This window comes from Bubalus kerabau, chromosome 3, assembly GCF_029407905.1.
Source record: "Bubalus kerabau isolate K-KA32 ecotype Philippines breed swamp buffalo chromosome 3, PCC_UOA_SB_1v2, whole genome shotgun sequence".
Taxonomy (NCBI): domain Eukaryota; kingdom Metazoa; phylum Chordata; class Mammalia; order Artiodactyla; family Bovidae; genus Bubalus; species Bubalus kerabau.
In genome coordinates, this window is record NC_073626.1 from 152,546,440 (window position 1) to 152,553,682 (window position 7,243).

Consider the following 7,243-nt stretch of genomic DNA (forward strand, 5'->3'; position numbering starts at 1 on the left):
CTTTGCCATGTTTGTGTTCTCAAGCACAGAGGTACCTAAAAATCAATGCAAAGACAGATGCCCAGCTGTTCAGAGATGAGAGGGGAATACTTCTCCTAATAGATAATAAACAGAGAAAGTCTCTAAGGTGTAGAGAATTACAATTATATAAAGACACACCCAGGAATCTAGTTCCTGGTTTCCAAAATGTAGGAACGTTGAAATTAATGGATGTATTTAATCTACCACTAAAAGCAATGTTATACCAAAGCTACTTAACTAAAAATAAAATGGTATTTAAAAAATTAACTGTTGGAAAAATAGCCTCAACAAATTTAATTCACTAGCTACAAATGAGGAAAAGCTTGTTAACAACAATTGGTGGGTTCTCAGTTTTTAAGAATACATAATTAAATTTTATTATCTTATAAGTGATTTGGATTATGTCCATAATAGACTGATGCTCATTCTCCACTTTAAGGGAGGAGATGGCAGTTTCAGAGAATCCAGTCATTTACTGCAACCCTCAAGCATTTTGTTTCCTGCCAAGGCAAATCTGCTACAAAGCCCCAGTGCCTCTTAGGATTTACTGAAAAGTGACAGGTGTTGATTTGCTGGTATCTTTCTCAACAGATCCGAATGAGCTAAACAAAATGACTTTTCTACCCATTTAGGCAGAAAAATAAATGGGGACACCAGCTAATGAGGGAATGTAGAATTAGCCGGACTCAAAGCATTCCAAGCTGTTGGCAGCTGGAATCAAAAGAGGAATCCTGCAGACAGTTTCTCATGTTTATTGCTGAACGTGAAATTAGATGCTTCATCGTCCCCACAGGTGCAAGAACATATAGTTAATAATTACAGCAAAACATATTTATTGACAACCCCAAGTATGCAAAATCCCACACTCAGCAAATGGCTTTCAAAGTTCATCCAAAAAGCACTTTAGAATCAATACAAAAACACTGCAGAGTTGACGAATCTGTGTCTAGTAAAATTCTGTATTTTGAAAGCATGGCATACACTGTCTCTTAATATTTATACAGTTGAACATCATCAATGCTTTCTTTATTCTTGTAGGAAACCTATTAGACAAAAAATTCCCTAATTTCCTGTTGTTTTGATTGGTATGATTAAAGACTATTAGAAAGGTTGAATGGATTTTTCTCTTTTTCTAGAAGTTTTAAAACAATTTTATCCTTTCATTGAGCCATGGGCCATATTAAGCCATTTGCTCATTTACTAATTTGCTGCCAAGTCGCTTCAGTCGTGTCCGACTCTGTGCGACCCCACAGACTGCAGCCTACCAGGCTTCTCTGTCCATGGGATTCTCCAGGCAAGAACACGAGTGGGTTGCCATTTCCTTCTCCAATGCATGAAAGTGGAAAGTGAAAGTGAAGTCACTCAGTCATGTCTGACTTTTAGCGACCCCATGGACTGCAGCCTACCAGGCTCCTCCATCCATGGGATTTTCCAGGCAAGAGTACTGGAGTGGGGTGCCATTGCCTTCTCCCATTTACTAATTTAATAGAGGTCTATTGAATACCTATTATGTGGCAGGTACTATTCTAAGTGCTGTGGAGAACATATGTAGATACCTAAGGACTTAAAGTCTTATGGAATCTATGTTACAAAGCAACTAGAACATACTATAAGACAGTATTTGACCAAATACTGAACTGTAACCAACATATATGATTGTAGTCAATGGACAAGAGCCACCTTCATTCTGAAAAAATTAAGCACTTGGAAAATTTACGCAGAAGGAAATCCTGAGCTAGGCTCCCTACAGACACCAAATGACATGCATATTTTACGTAGTTTTCTTTTTTTCAACTTGTCTCATTCCAAATAGAATTTGAAACAACTTATGGAAATGCATACAGGTCAACACTAAAATAAAATAAGAGATGGATAAAATGATATTATGCAATGATTCTGGGGTTGAGCTCAGGACTCCCAATATGCATCATAAATTTCTGTCTGGCTTTTGGAGGTGGGTCTCAGATTTGGTCCTGGGTTTCTTGGCAGCAAAGATTAGAAACAAGATAGGGTACAAGAGATATGTGATCCCAGGTCTGAGTATACAAGTTGCTAGCTGCTCTTGTATATAAATATGTAAAATAAATAACTCCTATGACTCCTTTAAAGGAATACTGTGAAATACGGTAGATTAAATTCTCAAATTTTTAAATGAGAGATTTTATGGCTGCTTGTCCCTCAATGTAGGTGACTACTCTAAAAATCTAGATTTATTTATTTATTCAATTAAAAAATACTTAAAATATTGAACATTTGCTATGTGGTGAACTCTGTTCTAGACATTGGAGATAGATATGGTTTCAGAAATGAGGTACTGTTTGGAAAATAGGCAATAAAACAACCAAAACCAAAACTAAATTTGTTTCAAATAACGAAAATGATACAACAGGACTATGTGATGGAGAATAACTGGGTGGATGAATATATGTGTGTGTCTGTGTGTTAATCGCTCAGTCGTGTCTGACTCTTTGCTATCCTATGGCCTGTAGCCTGTCAGGCTCCTCTGCCTTAGGGATTCTCCAGGCAAGAATATTGGAGTGGGTTGTCATTACCTTCTCCAGAGGATCTTCCTGACCCAGGGATCTAACCCTGGTCTGCACTGCAGGCAGGGTCTTTACTAGAGCTACCAGGGAAGTCACTTTTTTGAGGCACATTTTTAATGTTAAGGAAATAGACATGAAAAGATTAGGAAAAAAAGTTATTAGAGAAAAGTAATTTCAAGTTTCCAGAGAAAGAAACAGTTTTGTTGAGTGGGACAGATTACAAGGAAACTGGTGTGACTGGACCATAGTGAATGGAATTAGGAGACATAGTGATCTGTGGTAAAACATGTGGGTTTTATTTTAAGGGCAGTGGAAAACAGGTTTCAGGATTTGGAATGTTTAGAAAAATGGGTACTTGAAATCCTCTTTGAATTTTATTTCCTGTCTATTTAAAGAATTGAACATCAGATGATTTGAAAATATCTTCTCCAATAAGCCTTGGAAATCAGAAATTCCTTTAAGAGCTGTTTCTCACTTCTACTTATTATCTGAATTTGGGGAGAACATTTCACAAGCCATATGATCCCAAGGCATTTTTTAGTGTCATGTAGAATTCAACAAATGAATGAAGAGGCATTTGAGTTCCCCAAATTCTATGCCAGATAACTATATACCATGGTTATAAATATTTTATTCTGAAAAAACAAAGCCAAAGAAGGCATTCCCAGTTGTTCATGATAGCCATAAAAATATCAAAAAGGAAACAACAGAATGCCTAATATTAGCCCAACACAATTCCTGGTATATCTCCAACATAAACTGTGATGAGAAAAACATACATCTAGGTAACTAATTGAATTGACCTATGATATAAAGTTGTTAACTATAAGCCAATTAAGATTTGGAAGCCTGCCAAAAGGTTTTAAAGCTTTCAAGTAGGTATATTAAGCCATACTTTCTGTTAGTAATAAGGTGACAGAATTAGTTATCCACTGAGGCTACTCTTAGTTGATGACAATAAAACGTGTGATCAGTATATACAGACATCCTGTCTTTCGGACTTTCGGTCTTTTCTTGAGGCAGGGAGAAGATAGATGTTTCACCAGTTAAGTCAGCCAACATAGTAGACAGTCTGCTTTCTATAACCTGGGTCCTTGGGCCTTCTTAATAGAGGGCTGCGTTGAAAATAAGAGTGAGATAATTATTCTCAGGGCTTCCCACATGGCTCAGTGATAAAGAATCCACCTGCCAATTCAGAAGATGTGGCTTTGATGCCTGGATCTGGAAGATCCCCTGGAAAAGGAAATGGTGACCCACTCTAGTAATCTTGCCTGGGAAATCCCATGGACAGAGGAGCCTGGCGGGCTACAATCCATGGAGTAACAAAGAGTTGGGCATGATTTAGTGATTAAACAACATAACAAAGATTATTCTCAACTGTTGACAGCCTCACCAAGCCAACTGAGAGAGGGATGAGGCTGGGCAACAATAAATGTTTAGATTATATCTTAAGAGCAATGGGAAAATATTGTATTAAAATACCATGACTAATTCACTTTTAAGATAGGCAGTTTATACACATGGTACATATGATAAGAAAGTACATCATCTCATCCGGCCATAACTATCCCCCAGGATAGTCATGTCTCTTGTCCAGAGCAGGGTAGACAAAGACAACAATGAATTTGTAGGAAAAAAAGCAGAAAATAACTACTTTACACTATTATATGTTTATTGAGATATGATTTAATAAAAGATTTGTCCTTTCTTGTTATATTTCAACTTTTATAATCTCCCAGCTAATTGTTGATGTTAGCATTTGTATATAAAATTTATCATATCTTTTTCTAAAAGTCTGCTTTAGTCACTTTGATTTTGAACTATAATATATATATACAGAGAAGTGCACCAATCATAAATATACAGATTGACAAATTTTCACATACACATTTAATCATCATCCAAACCAAGAGAAAGACATAACCAGCTCCCTAGATGCCACTTCTAGCCTCTACTTCCTCACAAGGGTAACCATTACCTTGCTACCAACACCATAGATTCATTGTACCTGCTTTGGACTTTACAGAACAGAATTGTATACATATTCTTTGGTATCTGACTTCTTTGGCTAAAAATATGATAATAATACTCACCCACATTGTTTTGTATAGCTGTAGATTGTTCATTCTCATTGTTAAATCATAGTCTGTAGTGTGAATACACTATTTCTTATTTACCCATTCTAACTCTTAATGGGGACTTGAGTTGTTATTTTTTTTAATTTAATTTTATTTTTTAACTTTACATAATTGTATTAGTTTTGCCAAATATCAAAATGAATCCGCCACAGGTATACATGTGTTCCCCATCCTGAACCCTCCTCCCTCCTCCCTCCCCATTCCATCCCTCTGGGTCGTCCCAGTGCACCAGCCCCAAGCATCCAGTATCGTGCATCGAACCTGGACTGGCAACTCGTTTCATACATGAAAAAAGTAAGCCAGAAAGTAAAACACCAATATAGTATACTAACGCATATATATATGGAATTTATAAAAATGGTAACAATAACCCTGTGTACAAGACAACAAAAGAGACACTGATGTATAGAACAGTCTTATGGACTCTGTGGGAGAGGGAGAGGGTGGGAAGATTTGGGAGAATAGCACTGAGTTGTTATTAAACAGCTGTTTTTTTTTAATTAAATTTATTTATTTTTGATTGAAGGATAATTGCTCCACAGTATTGTGTTGGTTTCTAACAAACATCAACATGAATCAGCCATAGGTATACCTATGCCCCTCCCTCCTCAACCTCCCTCCCACCTCCCTCCCATCCCAGCACTCCAGGTTATTGCAGTGCCCATGTTTTGTTTGAGTTCCCTGAGTCATACAGCAAATTCCCATTGGCTATCTATTTTACATATGGTAAAATATGTTTACATGTTACTCTCTCCATACATCCCACCCTCTCCATCACCTCCGCCCCCATGTCTATAAATCTGTTCTCTATGTCTGTGTCTCCATTGCTGCCCAGCAAAAAGGTTCATTAGTACTATCTTTAAAGAGTCCATAGATATGTGTTAGTATATGATGTTTGTTTTTCCCTTTCTGACTTACTTCACTCTGTATAATAGGCTCTAGGTTCATCTGCCTCATTAAATAGCTGTTTTAATTGGCTATTCTGAATAATACTGCTATGAACATCCTCTTCTCTTTTGGTGGATAGGAGTTTAGTTATGTTGGGCATTTATCTGAAAGAGCTGTTGAGTCAAAGAGTGTGCATACATTTTCAGCTCCAGCAGATACTGCCAAGCAATTTTTCAAAGTTGCTGAAACTATTACACTCCTGCCAAAAATCAATGTTTTATTGGCTATAGACTGTCATCAAAATTTCTGTTTTTCCTTTTTTTTTTTTTTTTGTAATTATGCTCACTTGGTGGACGTGTGGTGATGCTATAATATGGTTTAAATTTGCATTTCTGTGATGATAAATAAAACTGAATGGCTCTTCATGCTTGGTCATTAGGACACCCTTTATTGTAACTGCTTGTTTAAATCTTTTATCTATTCTCTATTGGGTTATCTTTTTTTTCTTACTAATTTATAGGAGTGCTTTGTATAGTCTAGATTTGAGCCCTTTGTTGATTATTATTGAATGTGTGTGATTGTGTAGGGTAAATATTTCTTCTATTCCATGATTGGCTTTTTTCAGATTTTTATGACATATTTTGACAATTCTTAAGCTTAAACTATTAAGGTTAACAATATTTTACTTTTTGGTTGGATATTTTGTACACCATTTCAGATTTTTTTCCTAACTAAATATCATGATGTGTTTGCCTATATCTTAAAAGTAGGAACTTAGTACTTCTCTTTCATGTTTACATTTATAATCTATCTAGAACTTATTTTTACAGAATATGAAGTATTAAGAGTAGTTAGGATTAACTGCTTTCCTAATCTTATTCATTTAAAAGTTATCTCCATTATACTGCTTGTTTTTTAATTAACAAGGTCATCTTAAATTTATAAGCTAATTCATGAAGCTTTGACATCTAAGACGAAGGATTGCTTTTATATTTATCCTAGGCTTCCTTGGGTATTTTCTAATCCTTGAAGTAACACATTAAGATTTTTCTACATTAAGATCTCTTACTTTTCTTAAGAGTATTCCTAGTTACATTACTTTTTTTTCCATGATTAGCTCTATAAAGAATATGTTTTCTTCCATCATAACATCTAGTAGACTTTTATTTTTATATATTGAGGCTGTTATTTTCATACATTGATTTTGTATCCAGCCATCATAACTAAAGTCTTTAATTATTTATAGTTATTTACAGTCCAAATGTTCAAGCTGGTCTTAGAAAAGGCAGAGGAACCAGAAATCAAATTGCCAACATCCACTGGATCATCGAAAAAGCAAGAGAGTTCCAGAAAAACATCTATCTCTGCTTTATTGACTATGCCAAAGCCTTTGACTGTGTGGATCACAATAAACTGTGGAAAATTCTGAAAGAGATGGGAATACCAGACCACCTGACTTGCCTCTTGAGAAACCTATATGCAGGTCAGGAAGCAACAATTATAACTGGACATGGAATGACAGACTGGTTCCAAATAGGAAAAGGAGTACATCAAGGCTGTATATTGTCACCCTGCTTATTTAACTTCTATGCAGAGCACATCATGAGAAACGCTGGGCTTGAAGAAGCACAAGCTGGAATCAAGATTGCTGGG